We start from the raw sequence: 22222 nt of genomic DNA, 5'->3' as shown, positions 1-22222 counted from the left end.
TTCATTCTCAACCGAGTTCCATCTAAGGCTGTAGTAAAGACACCATATAGGATATGGACTGGGAGAGATGTCCAGGTGTCTTTTATGAGGATTTGGGGTTGTGCGGCTTATGTTCGATGTCAAGTCTCGGACAAATTGTGACCCAAATCCGATAAGTGCTATTTTATTGGATATCCCAAGGAAATGAAGGGATATTACTTCTACATTCCTAGTCAACACAAGATAGTTGTGGCTAAGACTGGGGTATTTCTAGAAAGGAATTTTATTTCTAGAAAGACTAGTGGGAGTATGTTCGTTCTTGAAGAAGTTCAAGATGTGAACCATAGCACTGAAGCCTCGATGGAAGTTGAACTGGAACCACAAAGTGTTGTGGATGATGTTGTTCCATAAGGAGTTGAGGAACAACAACCAGTTCAAGTAGACCTACCTCTTTGCAGGTTTGATAGGGTACGTCATCAGCTTGAGAGATATTCATTTCTCTTGTCTGACCATGATGACGTTATGCTCATTGAGGATGAGCCTACCTCCTATCAGGAAGCTATGATGAGTCCAGATTCCAAGAAATGGCTAGAGGCCATGAGATTTGAGATGGAATCCATGTACACTAACCAAGTATGGACTTTGGTTGATCCACCTGAAGGGGTCAAACCCATTGGGTATAAGTGGGTCTTTAAGAGAAAGACTGACATAGATGGACTTATTTATAAAGGTCGCTTGGTAGCTAAAGGTTTCAAGAAAATTCATGGTATTGAATATGATGAAACCTTTTCTCCTGTAGCGATGTTTAAATCCATTCGGATCATGCTAGCTATTGCAGTGTACCACGATTATGAGATATAGCAGATGGATATCAAAACCGTGTTTTTGAATGGAAACCTGCTTGAGGATGTGTACATGACTTAACCTGAGGGTTTTGTAGATCCACAGCATACTGGCAGAGTATGCAAGTTGCATAGGTCCATTTATGGACTAAAGCAAGCTTCTCGGAGCTGGAATCTTCGATTCGATGATGCAATCAAACAGTTTAGTTTCATCAAGAATGAAGATGAACCTTGTGTCTACAAGAAGGTTGTAGGGAACATAGTTGTCTTCCTTATATTGTATGTGGATAACATACTACTCATTGGGAAAGACATCCCTTTACTGCACTATGTCAAGACTTGGCTAGGGACTTGTTTCTCAATGAAGGACTTAGGTGAAGCATCCCATATTCTTGAAATACAGATCTATAGAGATAGATCTAAGAGATTGCTTGGCCTAAGTCAGAGTACATACATTGACAAGGTATTACTCCGGTTTGCCATGCAAAACTCCAAGAAGGGATTTCTACCGATGTCACATGGTGTGAGTCTTTCGAAGACTTAAAGCCCTTCTACTAGAGAGGAGAGAGACTGCATGGATCAGATCCCTTATGCTTCAGCCATAGGATCTATCATGTACACCATGCTATGTACTCGGCCTGATGTCTCGTATGCTTTGAGTATGACGAGCAGATACCAGTCAGATCCAGGTGAAAGTCACTGGATAGCGGTCAAGAATATTCTTAAGTACTTGAGAAGGACTAAAGAATATTTCTTGATATATGGAGGCGATGACGAGCTAGCTGTAAAGGGTTACAGTGATCTAGCTTCCAAACTGACCAGGATAATTATCGATTGCAGTCTGGGTTCATGTTTTGCATAAATGGTGGTGCTGTGAGCTGGAAGAGTTCGAACAGGACACAGTAGTTGATTCTACAACAGAGGCCGAGTATATTGCTACATCAGAAGCAGCAAAGGAGGCAGTTTGGATCCGCAAGTTCATTACTGAGCTTGGGGTGGCTCCTAGCATAGCTGATCCCATAGAGCTCTATTGTGACAACAATGGAGCAATAGCACAGGCCAAGGAATCTCGCTCACACCAGCGGACCAAACACATACTACGGCGCTTCCATCTCATTCGAGAGATCATCGATAGAGGAGATGTGAAGATTTGTAGAGTACCCACTGAGGCTAACATCACAGATCCCTTGACCAAGGCTTTGGCACAGAGAAAACATGATGGTCACACTAGGTTATTGGGCCTTAGAGCCTATATAGATTGGCACTAGTGCTAGTGGGAGATTGTTAGTTAGAGCCCTAGAGCCAATCATTTGATAATTGTTGTATTGACTCGTTGTATCATATTCTTATATATATATATATAAAGGTATTTGTTTATGGTTATTATGCTTAATTGTATTGGTGCCAAATAACTAAGTATAATAGCGTCCTTGAGTAGAAGGTTCTTACCTATATCAATCGGTTAGTTGAATCGATAGTGAGATGATATAGGGAACACTACTCTTAATCATTCCTAGTCAAGTATTAGCATACAAGGACAATGTTAATGCGACGAGACTAGCATGTTGGTCAACTCGATGACTTGATCTCACAAGTCATGGATATGGAGATATCAAGTTGACATATGGGTATGCATTGGAGAATGTATACTGAATGACCCATCATGAGAAAGTTTCATAGATCGTTATATGAGTGTCATATACTTTCTCATGTGGCTATTAGTATGACTATTAGTCCTTGGACCTTAAGTCACCATGGTTCCCTACATAAGGAGTTGCATACTTTGACTTCGTCAAACGTCGCCCATAACTGGGTGGATAATAAAGGCGATTACTGGGTATGTAACAAATTATGCGGAGGGATGTGAGTGATGTAGATGGGATCTAACCCTCCTGTATGACGGGAGTGACATCGATATTCTTGATAGAGTGAGACCACTAAGTGCATGGCCATGCCCAAATGAGTCAATATGAGATGTTGAGCTCATTTGATTGAGTGAGTCTAATTGGGATTCAAGATTTAGATTGATTAGAGTATGACACGGTCTATGCCTCACATTGATCAATCTAGATGTCAAGGATAGAAGGACACTTGTCATATATTGTGAAGAGTCACAATTAGTAGTCACAAGGTGATGTTGGATCTCAACATTCTTATAACTTGGGTAGTAATGATGTGTTGCTAGATACCGCTCATTACTCATGTTTCTAAATGAGTTTAGGAGCATTGCCAATGTTATAAGAATGTATAGGGTCACACACAAATGGCAAATTAGATGGAGATTAGGTTCATTTGATGAACCTAAAAATTAGGTCCATGTGATGAACCAAATTGGATTAAGAGTAATCCAAATTAGGCTAATTGAGTTGGACTCAATTTGGTTCATGTGTTAGATGAGTCTAATTTGGAGTTAGACTCATTGAGTCAATTTAATTCAATGAATAGAGATTCATTAAATTAAAATTGACTTGAACCAATGGTTAGATTTGATCAACCATGGGAGAGAAGTGGTCAAGTTTGACTTGACTTGAGAGGAAGATGAAGGGTCAAGTTTGACTTGACCATTTGCCACCTCATTGGTGAGTTGATAAAGAGTGGGCCAATGATGATGCTCCACATCATCATGATTGCTTAAGTAGGATGCCACCTCATGGGAGTTACCAAGAGTTGTGACTCTTGGTATTCCATGGAGGTTATTAACCTCATTCATGTGGTCGGCCACTCAATTTATGAAGTGAGGAGTTTTTCATTTTGTGTAACTCTCATCTTCTTCCTCAAGCTCTCTCTTCTCTCCCTCTCCTCCACCTTGGCTGAACCTTTCAAAGGTGCTAGCACACCTTTTGTTTGGTTTCTTCATCTCTTGCTTGTGTGGATACACATAGAGGAGTATCTACTTTGATACTCTCGAGATCCGACGAACCTTGGACGAGCGGGATTAGTGAAGGGCATCGCATCAAGGGTAAAGCTCTTATCTTTTGTAGATCTAGTTTAGATCTAGGCTAGACACTTGTACTCAAAGTTTTACATAAATTTTATTTCTTCGCACGAATCCAGTGGCGGGGTTTCAGGGTTTCCGCAATGCAAAAGGCGATTTTTGCAGACCGAAAAACCCAACACTATGTACCCAATCATTTTGAGTACATATGGGCCTACGGGAGTCCTATCTTGCATCTTGCACTGAAACAATGCCTTAGAGATCTCGAATCTCTCGTTCCTCGCTTGTCCTTGATATTGTTGGCGAAGATGTTCAACCATATCATAAGCGCTCATCAACTCGTGTTGCTTTTGAAGCTCAAAGTTCATGGTCGCGAGCATAAGACATGACACATCTAATGCGTCATCTTGATGCTTCTTGTAAGCATCTCGATCTACTCGCGTGGCAGTGGCAGAAGGTGCCTCAGGAATGGGCTGCTCCAGGACGTACAGTTTTCGTTCCTGTGTGAGAACTATTCTCAGGTTCCTGTACTAGTCCAGGAAGTTAGCTCCATTGAGCTTGTCCTTATCGAGGACAGAACGCAGGGAGAAGGAGTTCGTGTTTGACGACATAGTAATCTACAACAGAAAATACAGAAAAATAAATATCATATTTCAATTAATCATCTAATTAGGCCTTTAATTAAATGATGCTCCCACTGAATTCTATAATTCAAGTGGGACAAGATCCACATCATACTACGCCTTGAGTTAGCTTTTGCTAAATCACCCAAGACTTAGTATGATCGGTAGGTAACTAATTACCAATTACATCTCTATGAAACTCTTGTTTATAGGATTAAGATCCGCATTTATATTAAAACTCGAGTTAGCTTTAGCTAATACGCCCAAGAGTTAATATAAATGTGATTTTGACCTATCTACCAACCATTGGAAAATGCCTATAGTTAAACTCAATCCAATTGAGTTAACTAGTTACTCAATCTAATTGAGTTGTACTCACCCATGCGTTGATAGGCGGGACCAAGATTGTTCCTCCGCACCCTACCAAGATAATATGCGTTGCTTTGCTTTGGCAGATTCAACAACAACTTGCGACCGAGGTAGTGATGGGTATCACGGCATGGTAGGCATTTCGAGTTGACGCGATTGAGATCTAATCTAATCGTCGATGTGTATCATATACTTGATTTAGATCTAATCTAATCATGGAGGTGCATCATGTGCGCGACTTAGATCTAATCTAATCGTTAAGACACTAATTAATTACTAATCTAGCATGCATCACATATACACACACAAGTAATTAATTAAACTTTTTATGATTAGTCTTGGCCCTACTATGAACTTCTCAAGCCAATGAGAAGATCGGATGGTCAACCTAAGGTCAACAACTTCTCAAGCTCCTTCTGGTGACCACCTTATGTTGCTTGCACCCTTCTCGTAACTCCGTCTCGAGTGGACCTTCCACCACTTCATTTTGTACATTATAAAGGTGAAACTCGAGTTACATTCGAGTCTAAATTATTTTACAACAGGAAATAAAATAGGAAAGTGTAACACCCGCCCTCGCACTGCTTAGGAGGGACGGGGTTACTTACAGTCATACGTGCATGCATACATATAAAATCATGGCAGCGGAAACAGTTATTTATTTGTTTTTTTTTCTACACTAATCATCATGCTTATCATATTGAACATATAGACATACTAGTATTCATGCATACAACTTAATTAATATCAACTACTTGAAACATGATTCATGATATCATAAGCATACTAGCATGAAACATGGAGAACATAAGTGCATAACTATCCATACTAGTTCAAGTACTATCGAAGCATAAAGCGTAACGCCCGCCCTCCCACTGCTCAAGGAGGGACGGGGTTACTTCCTTACATACGTGCATACATATAAAAGAAATCATGGCAGCGGAAACAGTTATAAATTTTTTCTACACAAACTACAGTAAACATCATGCTTCTTATATTGAATATGTAGACATACTGATGTTCATGCATTTAACTTAATTAGTATCAACTACTTAAAACATGATTCATGATACCATAAGCATACTAACATGAAATAAGGAGAACATAAGTGCATACTATCCATGCTAGTGCAAGGACCATCAAAGCATAATGACAACACATGGTTCATAAGCAACTTAAAAACATATAAACATAAAGCAGTTTTGTTTTCTTCCACCATGCCACTACCACACACACACTTGCCTTTCCTGTTGCTCCTCTTAATTTAGCCATTCCTTTCCTTTTTCTGCAGTACAAGGAAACATAAAAAGACTATAAGCCCATGGGCTTAGTAAGTTCCTTTCCTACTCACAAAAACCATGATTCATACATGAACATAAAGTGATAACATGTACATTTGGTAAGTCATAACATAACATGTGAGAGCATAACATATAGTCATATCATATCATGTGAGAGCATGATCATAAAATCATATCATATCATGTGAAGGCATAAACATAAAATCATATTATATCATGTAAAAGCATAAACATAAAATCATATCATATCATGTGAACATCATAAACATAAAATCATATCATATCATGTGAACATCATAAATATAAAATCATATCATATCATGTGAACATCATGGACATATCTCAAGAGCATCTTTAAAGTAGCATAAAGGAAAACATATAACATGAACTTGTAGATGCAAGATGTTCTTTTGAAAACATATGACATGAGATGAGTATATGCAGGATGTCCTTTTGAAAACATATATCATATACATACTTAAACATAATCTCAACATGAGGGTCCAGCTTGTACCACATACATACATGAGTGCGCGCATCCTAAATAGATCCAAGGTAGAAAAATTTGAACCTACTAGGAACTAGGCCCGTTTCATAGACCATCGACCTAGGGGCAACTTAGGAGCTCATCTCTTTTACTAGACCCATTTCAAAGACCATCTACCTAGGGGCGCTTATGGAGCCCACCCATGGTACAAGTCATACAAAGTAAAATAGCATGTCATATCATGTCATATCATAACATATCGTGTTCTTGTCATATCATAACATTTCATGTTCTTGTCATATCATGAAGAGTGCTCTTGATCCCATCTCAAGGGAAGCATCTCTTAGGCTTTTCATCTTACATAAGCCTTTCATAAACATATCATAATAGCATGAGGTGCACATAACATAAAGCATATCATAAGGAATCATAACATGATGTCATAAGTGCACATACATAAAGCATATAACATACAACATGGTGACCTAAATTTCATAGCACATCATAAGAACTCATTATCATGCATGTTTGGGGTTTTGATCTTCCTACAAACCCTAATTCATTGTTGGCCGAAACCTAAAGGTGCGGTTCCAACTTTTTAATACAACATATAGCATGAAACTTAACAACATATAAGAAATCATATATCACAAGGAAGCATAAATAAGCATGGTTAGGTTTGAAAACTTTGCTCTAAGTCTCAATTTCAATCTTGGCCGAAACCTAAATGTGAGGTATTTAAACTTTTAAATACAACATGAAACATGAAACTTAAACCAACCATATGATAATGATTATACATCATAAGGAAGCATATACAAGCATGATTAGATCTCAAAACCTTGCCCTAGACCTTATTTCCCAACTTGGCCGAAACATCAAGGTAGGGTTTCTAAACTTTTAACACCACATGGAGCATAAAACTCTTAACTAACAACATATAAGAGATCATGTATCATGAAGGAGCATAAACAAGCATGTTTTCATTTCAAATTTTTGCCCTAGACCTTGTATCTTAACTTGGCCGAAACTTTAAGGTAGGGTTTCTAGGTTTTTCAAGTAACATAAGCCATGGATATTTAATCTAATATAGCATAAGAAAGCATACATCATGAGGAAGCATCAAACAAGTATAGTTAGGTCAACAATTTTTTCTCTAAACCTTTAATTCAACCTTGGCCGAAACCTAAGGGTAGGGTTTCTAGGGTTTTCATGCAACATAAGACATGGAATTTCAATCTAACATTGCATAGAAAATCATACATCATGAGGAAGCATAAATAAGTATAGTTAGGTCTCAAAATCTTGCCCTAGACCTTGTGTTCATCTTTGGCCGAAACCTAAGGAAAGGTTCTAGGTTTTGTTCATACATCATGTAGCATGAGAACTTATCTAGCAACATATAATAGATCATGTATCATGAAGGAGCATAAATAAGCATGTTAGGCTTCAAAATTTTACTCCATCTTGGCCGAAACCTAAAGTAAGGATCTAGGATTCATTTATACAACATGTAGCATAAAACATAACTAACAACATGTAATATATCATATGTCATGAAGGAGCATAAACAATCATGTTTAGGTTTCAAAGTTTTACTCTAAGCCTTGTATTCTATCTTGGCCGAAACCTAAAGTAAGGATCTAGGTCTCATTTATACAACATGTAGCATAAAAACTTAACTAACAACATGTAATATATCATATGTCATGAAGGAGCATAAACAATCATGTTTAGGTTTCAAAGTTTTACTCTAAGCCTTGTATTCTATCTTGGCCGAAACCTAAAGTAAAGATCTAGGTTTCATTTATACAACATGCAGCATAAAAACTTAATAACAACATGTAATATATCATATGTCATGAAGGAGCATAAACAATCATGTTTAGGTCTCAAAGTTTTACTCTAAGACTTGTATTCTATCTTGGCCGAAACCAAAGGTAAGGATCTAGGTTTCATTTATACAGCATGTAGCACAATTTGTAACTTGACAACTATAAGTGACCACAACTTCTTGTCTTAGCCAAAACTTGCAAGGAGATCCCTAAGTCCCTTTTTTTTTTTTACAAAACGTAAAGCGTACGATAACTATTGTACTGCAGGTGAGAGGATACTTACTTCTCTTGCTAAATTCCCTAGGAGAAGAAATCCTTGGTTGTGAAGTTTTTCCTAGAGGGCAAATCTTCTTGCTTGGTTCGGCAATGGTGAGGAAGAGGAGGATGGTTTCGGTGGAGAGAAGGAGGAAGGAGAAAGAGAGAGCAAAAATGAAGATTCTCATTCATTTTCCCCTTTTATTCCAATTGAGAGAAAGAAGGAAACATGAATTTTTCCTTCCCTCTTCTTTTACTTCATCCTTAATGAAGGGAGAAAGTAAAAACTCTCTTTTCATTGTGAGAAGAGGAAGAAAACTTGGACTTCTCCTCCTTAGTGAAGAGAGCCTCCACTTTCCTTACCTTTAACAACAATTTTCCTCTTTTTCATATCAGCACACCCCTGCTGGGGCCACTGGTTATGACATGGAACCACCTACTAAGAGGTCCAAGGTTCAATCCTTGGTCATGCCTCTTTTTTTTTTTGGTTCTTTTTATTTTATTTTCTATAGAATAATCCACATAAGACTCATACTATATCATGTATAAATCTATTTGAATTATTAAGGCTTATTTTAATCATGCATAATCTATATTAATGATGCATAAATCTACATGAATTATTAGAGACCCTATGGGTGTTACATAAAGACAACACATGGTTCATATGCAAACTTAGAACATAAAAGCATAAAGCAGTTTTCTTCCACCGTGCCATTGCCACACACACTCTTGCCCTTCCTGCTACTCCTCTTAGTTTAGCCATTTCTTTCCTTTTTCTGCAGTACAAGGAAACATAAAAACTATAAGCCCATAGGCTTAGTAAGTCTCTTTCCTACTCACAAAAATCATGAATCATGCATGAACATAAAGTGGTAACATGTTCATTTGGTAAATCATAACATAACATGTGAGAGCATAAGCATAAAGTCATATCATATCATGTGAGAGCATAAACATAAAGTCATATCATATCATGTGAGAGCATAAGATCATATCATAGCATGTGAGAGCATAAACTTAATGTAGTAACATGATCATATAAGCATCATAGACATATTTTCAAGAGCATCTTAAGTAAGCATATAGGAAACCATATAACATGAACTTGTAGATGCAAGATGTTCTTTTGAAAACATGTATCATGAAATGAGTATATGCATGATGTCCTTTTGAAAACATATATCATATACATACTTAAACATAATCTCAACATGAGGGTCCGGCTTGTACCATATACATACATAAATGCGCGCATCCTAAATAGATCCAAGGTAGCAAATCTTGAACCTACTAGGAACTAGGCCCGTTTCATAGACCATCGACCTAGGGACAACTTAGGAGCCCATCCCTTTTACTAGGCCCGTTTCATAGACCATCGACCTAGGGGCGCTTATGGAGCCCACCCTTGGTACAAGCCATACAAAAGTGAAATAGCATATCATGTTTCTTATCGTATCATATCATATCATGTTTCTTATCATATCATGGCGTATCATATTTTTGTCATATCATGAAGAGAGCTCTTAATCCCAACTTAAGGGAAGCATCTCTTTGTCATATCATGAAGAGTGCTCTTGATCCCAGCTTAAGGGAAGCATTTCTTAGGCTTTTCATCTTACATAAGCCTTTCATAAACATATCATGATAGCATGAGGTGCACATAACATAAGCATATCATAAGGAATCATAACATGATGGCATGAGTGCACATAACATAAGGAATCATAACATGATGGCAAAAGTGCACATAACATAAGCATATCATAAGGAATCATAACATCATGGCATAAGTGCACATAACATAAAACATATCATAAGGAAATAATAACATTATGGCATAAGTGCACATAACATAAAGAATATCATAAAGAATCATAATATGATGGCATAAGTGCACATAACATAAGCATATCATAAGGAATCATAACATGATGGCATAAGTGCACATAACATTTAGCATATAACATACAACATGGTGACCTAAAGCCCATAGCACATCATAAGGAGTCATTATCATGCATGGTTGGGGTTTTGATCTTCCTACAAACCCTAACTCATTCTTGGCCGAAACCTAAAGGTGAGGTTCCAACTTTTCAATACAACATGTAGCATGGAAACTTAAACTAACAACATGTAACAGATCATACATCATGAAGAAGCATAAACAAGCATGGTTAGATTTCAAAACTTTGCTCTAAGTCTCAAATTCAACCTTGGCCGAAACCTAAAGGTGAGGTTTTAAACTTTTAAATACAACATGAAGCATGAAACTTAAACCAACCATATATTAAAGATCATACATCATAAGGAAGCATATACAAGCATAGTTAGATTTCAAACCTTTGCTCTAAGTCTCAAATTCAACCTTGGCTGAAACCTAAAGGTGAGGTTTTAAACTTTTAAATACAACATGAAGCATGAAACTTAAACCAACTATATATTAAAGATCATACATCATAAGGAAGCATATACAAGCATAGTTAGATTTCAAAACTTTGCTCTAAGTCTCAAAATCAACCTTGCCCGAAACCTAAAGGCGAGGTTTTAAACTTTTAAATACAACATGAAGCATGAAACTTAAACCAACCATATATTAGAGATCATACATCATGAGGAAGCATATACAAGCATAGTTAGGTTACAAAATTTTTCCCTAAGCCTTTCATTCATTCTTGGCCGAAACCTAAAGGTAAGGTTTTAAACTTTTAAATACAACATGAAGCATGAAACTTAAACCAACCATATATTAAAGATCATACATCATAAGGAAGCATATACAAGCATGATTAGATTCAAAACCTTGCCCTAGACCTTGTATCTCAACTTGGCCGAAACTTCAAGGTAGGGTTTCTAAACTTTTAATACCACATGAAGCATAAAACTCTTAACTAACAATATATAAGAGATCATGTATCACGAAGGAGCATAAACAAGCATGTTTTCATTTCAAAACTTTACCCTAGACCTTGTATCTCAACTTGGCCGAAACTTCAAGGTAGGGTTTCTAAACTTTTAATACCACATGAAGCATAAAACTCTTAACTAACAACATATAAGAGATCATGTATTATGAAGGAGCATAAACAAGCATGTTTTTGATATGGGTTAGGTTTTGTGGGTCTCCCGATGAGGAAAGAAAAGGAAGAAAGAAAAGCAAAGAAGATAGGGTAATATCGGTCGGGACATGCCTCCATGATTAAGGTAGGCTAATAAAGGCCGGGACATGCCTCCATGATGAAGGTAGGGTAATATCGGTCGGGACATACCTCCATGATGAAGGTAGGGTAATATCGGTCGGGACATGCCTCCATGATGAAGGTAGGTTAATATCGGTCGGGACATGCCTCCATGATGAAGGTAGGATAATATCGGTCGGGACATGCCTCCATAATGAAGGTAGGGTAATATCCGCCGGGACATACCGCTGGGATGGAGTTAGGCTAATGTCGGATGAGACATACTTCCTATACAAAGCTAGGTTAATATCGATCGGCATATAAGAGATAAGTCTATATCGACCAAAATATACCTCCTAGAAAGAAACCCAAGACCGGTCGATTGACCCACGACTGAGAAAAACACTTGAGAGAATACATTGAATATTGGTAGATGGGGTTAATTACAGCAGAAGTGGTGAAATGATAGAGATATTTATAAATATATAACAGAAAATATATTTTGGCGGGAAATATGTTTTTTATATTATTTTGCAGGTGCTAAACGACAAAGAAGATACATCTGGGGTACAAAAAAGATTCCTTAACATGTAATTCACCACAAGTACAGAGATGACGTCATCTCATAACCAACTCTAACAAACCGGGGTCCGCTTCATGACTACGGAGGTTATATGAAGTGGTATAAAAGGGGGAATCCTCTCCGTTGGCAAGGTAAGTTCACAAGTTCATATCATTGCACACATTCATAACCCTAATTGCCAGCTACTGTTCATCATCCTCCTCTTTCTTCCACACTAAGAGAGATCACTGACTTGAGCGTTGGAGGGCCTAGCCAGGGATTCCCACCCCGGTCTTAGGTCACTGACGATAGTGTTGGCTGATCTCTGGTGCGCAGGAGGTCTTGGAAGCTCGGGTGCGGGTTGTTCTTCGATTGGATTTCTTTCTCGGCATGGGATCTTTGTAGAAAGGAAGCGTTGGGCGACTTTATTCTTCCCGATCCGCTTTGGGTTTCTCGGATCGGTATTCTCTAGGCATTATTCTTTGCTAGCAGCACCATTCTCCTTCAGCAGTGGGTTTCTTCTCCCAGCTCTCCATCTTGTCCAGCTTCTCAGACAGGATCAAATTTGGCGCCGTCTGTGGGAATCTCACCTGAATCTGAGACTACATGATGGAAGAGGCCGGAAAATCAAACCTACTTACTATCAGTCGGGAGGATTTGGATTTTCTCATCAACTCCCATGTCCAGAAAGCCTTGCAGCAGCAACAACAACAACTTCAAGCTCATACTGGAGCTACTCTGCCAACAGCTCATATTCTGGCAATATCAACTACTGAGCAGCGAAAAGGAAGGGAACTAGAAGAAGCGGAACATGCGTATTTTCCTCCAACTGTTGTTTCTCCGATAAGATTCCCCCGAGCTTTCCTTCGCACTCCTATGGAGCAGGGGGGTAGAAGGCCGGTGTTCCAAGAATCCTCTGGTGAAGCACCCGATAAAGAAAAGCATAAGATCAAAATGATAACTAGTGATAGCTCACCTGAGAAGGTCATCTCCCCATTTTCTCAAAGTGTACTGGATGATCCGCTTCCTAAGCGGTATCAAAATCTACAAATCGGGGAATATACTGGAACAACAGATCCAGAAGATCATCTGTTGAAATTTGAGAATATAGCATTATTACAACAATTCTCTGATGGAGTGAAGTGTCGGATGTTTCTCACTACCCTCGGAGGAGCTGCACAGCATTGGTTCAAGAGATTACCAGAAAAATCTATTCGAAAATTCAAGGACTTCAAGAAAGTCTTTCTACACAATTTCTCTAGCAACAAGAGGTATCATAAGACTCCTTGGAGTTTGTTTTCAATCAAGCAGTCGTCTAAAGAATCTATCCGAGCCTACATCAAAAGGTTCAATCAGGTAGCTATTGATGTGCCTAATGCTACTACTGAGATATTAGTAAGTGCTTTCTCTCAAGGTCTAAATGATAATGATTTCTTTAAAGATTTGGTAAGAAATCCCCCTGTTAATTTTGATTCCTTGATTGAGCGGGCTACTGAGTTTATTAATGTAGAAGAAGCTCAAGCTGCTCGTAGAAAGGAGGGTGTCACCTCTTCTCCTACCCAAATTAAAGAGAAAGCTCCAGCCCCTGTGCCTCCACCAAGAGGTCCTAGAATAACTCATCCACCTCATCGACAACCAGAGTATCGTCCACAAGCTGTACAACATGTGGAGATACAGCCAGAGGCACCAAGGAGGTGGTGCACTTATCATAAAACTAGCAGTCATCATGCTAAAGACTGTTTTGTTTTAAGAAATAGACGAGTCAATAGGGAGCGATATCAGAGGCAGAACTACTATCGACAACAATACCTCAGGCAGCAAAGTCCACCCAAATTGGAATATCGCCCGATCGAGACTTGGCAGGAGGCAATACCAATCCCGGCCGGTACTAGTCAAGTATCAGAAAAAACACCTTCTGAAGCTGTGATGACTCGACAGGAAGAAAATAGAAACAATGCTGCTCGAGGTAATATCAATATGATAGCGGGCGAACCCACTGATGGGGATTCTAATAGAGCCAGAAAAGCACATGCCCGAAGATTGGAGATTCATGCAGTAGGGTGCAGCATGGAACGAGTAGTCGACCCTGAAATAAGTTTCGGGCCCAGAGATCTTGAGGGGGTAGAAATACCGCATGATGATGCACTGATCATCAAAGCTGTGATAGCCAACTATGCCATTGCTCGTACCTTCATAGACACGGGTAGTTCCGTTAATATTATATTCAAGAAGGCTTTCGATCAGCTACAAATTGATCCAAGTGAACTTCAACAAATCGTTACTCCTCTGTATGGATTCACGGGCAATGAAGTACAACCTTTAGGCCAAATAAAGTTGGCCATTTCACTGGGAGAAGAGCCTATGATGAGAACTAGGAGATCTTATTTTATGGTGGTAGACGCTCCATCCTCTTACAATGTGATATTGGGTCGACCTGCCTTAAACGAGTTTAGGGCGGTCGTTTCTACTTTATGTCAGAAGATCAAATTTCCTGTGGATGATCAAGTTGGAGAAGTACGGGGTGATCAGAAGACAGCCCGAAAATGTTATGTAGAAATAATTCGAGATGAAGCTAACACCGCTCGAAAGATTTAAAGGATGGAGGTTTGCGCCATTAGGGAAAAACAGCCCGCCCTGGTTTATGAAGAGAAGGAAGAAATTCAGATCCAGGCCGGTCGACCTGAAGCTACTACGTATATCGCGGCCGATCTTGAGCCTACTCTGAAGGCTTCATTAGTACAATGTTTGGAGAAGAATAATGATGTATTTGCATGGACTCCCAAAGAAGTCTCGGGCGTTTCTCCTACCGTCATGGAACATTCCTTGCATGTCTTCCTAGATGCCCGCCCGGTCATGCAAAGAAAAAGAAGTTTTAGCGCGGAACAAAATCAAATCATCAAAGAAGAAATAACCAAACTCATGGAGGCAGGATATATCAGGGAAGTACAGATCCCAAGCTGGTTGGCTAATGTGGTGTTAGTCTCTAAACGAGGAAATAAATGGAGAGTTTACATTGACTTTCAGGATCTCAACAAAGCTTGCCCGAAGGACTATTATCCGTTACCCAGGATTGATCAGCTTGTTGACTCCACCGCCGGATGCGAATATATCTCTATGTTGGACGCTTATCAAGGTTATTATCAAGTTCCTTTGGCCAAAGAAGATCAGGAAAAGGTCAGTTTTATAATATCTGAAGGTACTTATTGCTATAATGTTATGCCCTTTGGAAAAAAAAATGCAGGAGCAACTTATCAAAGGCTTATGAATAAGGTTTTCCAGAAGCAGATTGGTAGAAATATGGAAGTATATGTTGATGACATCTTAATTAAGTCTCTTCAAGCTGCTGATCTGTGCAGGGATATAGAGGAAACTTGCGAGACTTTAAGATAGTATGGGCTCAGGTTAAATCCAAGCAAATGCTTATTCGGCGCGAAGGGAGGAAAATTCCTGGGATATATGGTGTCCGAACGGGGGATAGAGGCTAACCCGAGCAAGGTCAAGGCACTGCAGAACATGGAGCCACCGCGCAACATGAGGGAAGCTCAAAGATTGATAGGCCGAATCACAGCCTTGTCTAGATTTATTTCTAGATCGGCTGATCGTAGTTTTCATTTCTTTAAAATACTCAGAAAGGCTAATAAGTTCAATGGAATGAGGAGTGTGATAAGGCTTTCCAAGAATTGAAAGATTATTTAACTACTCTCCCTGTGTTGGCTAAACCTATAGTAGGAGAAACTCTGTGGGTATATTTGTCGGCTAATGAAAATGACGTAGGCTCTGTACTAGTTAGACAAGAGAGAAAGGAGCAACAACCTGTATATTTTTCTAGCCATTTATTAAAAGGAGTTGAGTGTAGATACACTACACTAGAGAAATTAGCTTACGCCCTAGCATTGACTGCTCGGAGGTTGCGCCCATATTTCTTAGCACATGAGATTATTGTATTAACTAACAGCACTCTTGGGCGAGTGTTACTCAACCCAGAGGCATCAGGATGGCTGATCAAATGGACAACTGAACTTGGGGAATATGACATCCAATATCGACCTCGCTCATCCATCAAGGCACAAGCTCTAGCAGACTTCATCATAGAAGTTCAAGGCCCCGAGGAAGAAAACACCTGGAAGGTTTATGTAGATGGTTCTTCAACTAGACAAGGTAGCGGAATTGGTGTTCTTCTTATATCACCAAGGGAAGACAGACTGCAACTCTCCATCAGGTTGAATTACAGAGCTACCAACAACGAAGCAGAATATGAAGCCTTAATAGCCGGCTTGCAAGCTGCTCGGCATATAGGGGCAGCTCGAGTCCTTATCTATTCCGATTCTCAATTAGCAGCTCAACAACTATCAGGTAATTTTGAAATCAATAATGATAGGCTTAAGTTATATGCTGAAGCGTTTGATAAGTTGAAGTCCCAGTTTCAAGAAGTAAATATACAAAAGGTTCCTAGATCTGAAAATCAAGTAGCAGATGAATTGGCTAAATTGGCTTCTGCTATAGTACCATGGAGTTTAGATAGGCCTGTGGAACAAACTCTGTTAGTATCTTGTATTGAAAGACATGCTGAAGTAGAGATTTAAAGCGATTGGAGGGCTCAGATCATATTATACTTGCAGCAAGGTATTCTTCCTAGTGATGTAGAACAGGCAAGAGTATTTAAGAAGAGGGCCGATCAATACACTATGGTGGGAGAACAGTTATATAAAAGGGCTTTTTCCAGACCTTTGCTTAAATGTATTGGCACAGAAGATATACAGTTTATTCTACGAGAAGTTCATCAAGGTTCGTGTGGTAGTCATATAGGGGGAAGATCTTTGGCTCGTAAAATTCTGTTAGCAAGATATTTTTGGCCCACTTTACATGAAGATGCTAACAAGATGGTGAGAACTTGTGTTTCTTGCCAAAAACATCAAAATATCTCACATCATCCTACACAGTTATTGAGAACCTCTATAGTTGCATATCCCTTTGATCAGTGGGGCATGGACATAGTAGGACCGTTTCCTATGGCAGCTGCACAGAGAAAATTCTTATTGGTAGCGGTGGATTATTTTTCTAAATGGGTGGAGGCAGAACCGCTTGCTCGAATTACTGAAGATGCAGTTATTAAATTTTTATGGAAAAATATAATCTGCAGATTTGGCATTCCTCATAAATTGGTCTCTGATAATGGAAGGCAATTCCAAGGGGATAGGATTTTAGATTGGTGTAACAGTTACGACATTATTCAGGCCTTCACTTCTGTAGCTTACCCACAAAGCAGTGGCCAAGCAGAGGTAACTAATAGGGAGATTATTAGAGGTCTAAAAACCAAATTGGATCAAGTTGGAGGTAGCTGGGTAGATGAATTACCCAGTGTTCTTTGGGCTTACCGTACTACACCCCGGGAAGCTACAGGATTCACGCCTTTTCAGTTAGTTTATGGAGGAGAAGCAATAATTCCCATCGAGGGGAGGTTAGAGTCCGATAGACGGCGATTATATGATGAGGACAATGAAGGTCGATGACTTATGGAGCTAGATTTGATAGAGGAAATAAGAGATAAAGCTGCTACCCATCTTGTATCATATCGACAACGGATGAGGCAAAACTATAACAAGAGAGTGATACCCAGATTTTTCCAAGTAGGGGATTTGGTATGGAAACGAATTAAACCTGTTGGAGATGTCAGTAAACTAGCACCACAATGGGGAGGACCTTACAAAGTGGTAGAAAAGCACGCATCAGGCTCATATTATCTTCAAGATGCTGAAGGGAGAATTTTGGAACGCCCTTGGAGCGCTAATCATTTACAGTCTTATCGAACCTGACCAGATCATACTATTTAAGAAAGTGTTCACAATTATTTGAAGTCCATGGTGAACTGAGGACAAATATACCGACAGTTTATGTACCTTATTTCTTTTAATGAAAGCCAGGCAAGACAAATATCATCACTGGAAATAAGTATAGTTCATATAGATTGATAAATATCCAGAGAATCTTCATTTTCTATTTCGAGCAATCAATAGGAGGAAATCCCAAAAGGCCTATTTAGCTCCCCTCAAAGTCAAGAAACCTTAAAAACTGTCAAGAGGAGGAACCGGAGACTCTAAACCATCTCAGAAGCAAAAGTCGATCGGGAAATTCTATGAAGCAACTCGGTCGGGTCTTCATAGGAGGAACCGGAGATTCTAAACTATCTCAGAAGCAAAAGTCGATCGGGAAATTCTATGAAGTAACTCGGTCGGGTATTCATAGGAGGAACCGGAGACTCTAAACCATCTCAGAAGCAAAAGTCGATCGGGAAATTCTATGAAGTAACTCGGTCGGGTATTCATAGGAGTAACCGGAGACTCTAAACCATCTCAGAAGCAAAAGTCAATCGGGAAATTCTATGAAGTAACTCGGTCGGGTATTCATAGGAGGAACCGGAGACTCTAAACTATCTCAGAGCAAAAGTCGATCGGGAAATTCTATGAAGTAACTCGGTCGGGTATTCATAGGAGGAACCGGAGACTCTAAACCATCTCAAAAGCAAAAGTCGATCGGAAATTCTATAAAGTAACTCGGTCGGGTATTCATAGGAGGAACCGGAGACTCTAAACCATCTCAGAAGCAAAAGTCGATCGGGAAATTCTATGAAGTAACTCGGTCGGGTCTTCATAGGAGGAACCGGAGACTCTAAACCATCTCAAAAGCAAAAGTTGATCGGGAAATTCTATAAAGTAACTCGGTCGGGTATTCATAGGAGGAACCGGAGACTCTAAACCATCTCAGAAGTAAAAGTCGATCGGGAAATTCTATGAATTAACTCGGTCGGGTATTCATAGGAGGAGCCGGAGACTTTAAACCATCTCAGAAGCAAAAGTCGATCGGGAAATTCTATGAAGTAACTCGGTCGGGTCTTCATAGGTGGAACCGGAGACTCTAAACCATCTCAAAAGCAAAAGTCGATCGGGAAATTTTATGAAGTAACTCGGTCGGGTATTCATAGGAGGAACCGGAGACTCTAAACCATCTTAAAAGCAAAAGTCGATCGGGAAATTCTATGAAGTAACTCGGTCGGGTCTTCATAGGATGGAACCGGAGACTCTAAACCATCTCAAAAGCAAAAGTCGATCGGGAAATTCTATGAAGTAACTCGGTCGGGTATTCATAGGAGGAACCGGAGACTCTAAACCATCTCAGAAGCAAAAGTCGATCGGGAAATTCTATGAAGTAACTCAGTCGGGTATTCATAGGAGGAACCGGAGACTCTAAACCATCTCAGAAGCAAAAGTCAATCGGGAAATTCTATGAAGTAACTCTGTCGGGTCTTCATAGGAGGAACCGGAGACTCTAAACCATCTCAAAAGCAAAAATCGATTGGGAAATTATATGAAGCAAATCGAACGGTCTTCTAAACCACCACAAATCACAAGTAAGAGATCTTATAATTTCATGACTTAATCAACCGAGATTAGGCAGACAGGAGGCTGGAATTCAAAAAGGGATGCTACACATATGATACATTATTCATTTGAAGCTCTTTATCTAGAGATCAATTGAAATTATGCATTATTTCGGAATTATGAAGAATACCGGATGTTGTCTGCAGAAGAATTCATCAGGACCAGGTTTAACTTCACAAGACAAGCTAGGAATTCTCGAATAGAGTTTATACTCAATGCTCAACAGTATTTCAGAAGAGGTAGTTTCAAATCAGCATGATAAAGAAGCAAGTAAGTATCAAAACTTTCTTATATACTGCAAGTACTTAGTTACACAGCTTTAATCACACTTGTTTTTTCCAATATCAATTCCTATAGTACAAGTCTTTTATAAATGATCTCTTTAAACATTTGGAAAGGGGCCTTTTAAATCCGCAGGCAGTTCTTCATTAAGCCTGCGGCGATTTATGAAAGAAAGGGGAGGTTCTTGGGGTAGGTAACCACCCTCTCTTAATTGTTGAAGAACTCCTGATACAGAATGGTTTAGAGCACCTACTATCCTACAAACAAATTCCTGAGCAAAGGCTGAAGACTTCAAATAAGTGTGATGCCATTCCTCCCACCGGTTCTTCTCTTGCTCCTTGTATCTTTGAAAATCAGCTTGTAGCTTGGCGTTCTGATCTTTCAAAGCATTCTTCTCTGATTTAAGCTGCTCCAATTCCTTTTGAAGCAATGACAATTCAACCTCTTGAGCTTTCCTTTGCTCTTGTTCCTGTAGGAGAATGAAATCATGAGAGGCTAAGTCCTGAGCTTGGTCAGAAAGACAAACATTATGGAGCTTCTCTACTTTCTCTAAAATAAGGCTTTTTTGAGAAGCATCTGAGAGAGCTTTCTCTTTCAAAGCAATCTCTAGTCGGAGACCAGAGTGTAACCTCTCCACCTGTAATTCTAACGTCCTTCTAGCAAGCTCTTTGTCTTTCAACAATTGTTGGCATTCCTTCAATTCTTGTTTCAAGGTTCCCAATTGTTGATTTTGCAAGGTCACCTTCTCTTGCAACTGAGCCATATCGTTGTTAGAAGAAGGCGAAGCAGCCTTCAATGCCTCCAATTGAGCTTTCAACTTATTGTTCTCATGATCCTTAGCTATAAGTAGTTGATCGATATGTAGACTTGTGGCGAGAAACTAAATAAGAGGATAATGTAAGTTAAAGATGAAGATACAAAGTCAATAACACATAACTAGGAATACTTACAGTCACTGCCTGACGACTATGGTGATCAGCTCGATATGGGAGACTAAGGCCTCGTAGTTGCTCATAACCCTGCATCCAAGATTCGGCCAATAAACCTTGTAGTTGCAAAGTGCCATAGCTAGGTGGACTAGAAGGTTGTCCAAATTGAGAAGGTAAACCTGTGGCCAGTTTAAATAAAGGACGGGGGAGAGAGGAAGCAAGAGGTGGAGAAGAAGAGGATGCAATAGAAGGAAAAGGGATAGTAGAAGCAAGAGGAGTAGGGGAGGAACTAGATGGAGTAGAAGGTAGCAGTGTAGGAGGGGTTGTTGCAATGGTGGGAACACTAACAGTTGAAGGACAACCACTTGGATAAGATCGCCGGCAGGGTGTCCGTTTTGCTCGAGGCCTAGAAGCCAAGGGAGGCAAGGCCAATGCCAAGGATGCAGAAGACACAGGAGGGACCACGGCCATCTCAGAATCAGAAGGAACTGAAATAATAGAAGAAGAAGGGATAAGTAGACCGGGCCTCATCATCCTAAGAGCAGGATTGGAGATAATATTGGTGGGTGTTATCGGTGCCTTACCTCTCTCAAAAGAAATAGGCGCCGGAACAAGAGGAGCTTGCACAAAAGTGCCAAAGAAATCGCTGGAGGGAGAGTCCTTAGTTAGATTTGGCTTTTTAACTAAGGTAACAAAAGGTTCTTCTTCCTCCTCTTCCATGAGTGCGACACCCTCTGCCCGCCGTTCTTCTTCGGAAAGCAATCCCAAATTAGAGGGATTAGGATCGGAGCGGCGAGCAAACAACCATTTTTCTCCAAGATTATTGACAAAGGACTTAGTCATAGCAGAATTCTTGTAAATAAAAGCCTGAAGAAGAGCATCGGCTGAAATACAGAAGATAAACATCATTATCAAAGATATATGCTAATCAGCAAAGGTGAAGTGAAATAATTATACTTACCAAAGGAACTATCCAAAGGAGTGTCAATGTTGCCTATCCCGAAGGGAAACATCAAGCCCTCTTCGATTAGATGTGGCAAACTGAATTTCGCTCCTCGTAGTTTGGGTAGAGCAGAAGCAATAGAGGGATCGTTAAGAAGATCGTGGGTGTCAGGAAGCGGAGGTAAATCATGTATCCATTGGATAGGAAACGGAGGGGGAGAAGGGAGACGCATGTAGAAAAATTTACGATACCATTCACCTTGAGG

This window comes from Zingiber officinale, chromosome 3B, assembly GCF_018446385.1.
Source record: "Zingiber officinale cultivar Zhangliang chromosome 3B, Zo_v1.1, whole genome shotgun sequence".
Taxonomy (NCBI): domain Eukaryota; kingdom Viridiplantae; phylum Streptophyta; class Magnoliopsida; order Zingiberales; family Zingiberaceae; genus Zingiber; species Zingiber officinale.
This window is presented reverse-complemented; position numbering follows the sequence as displayed.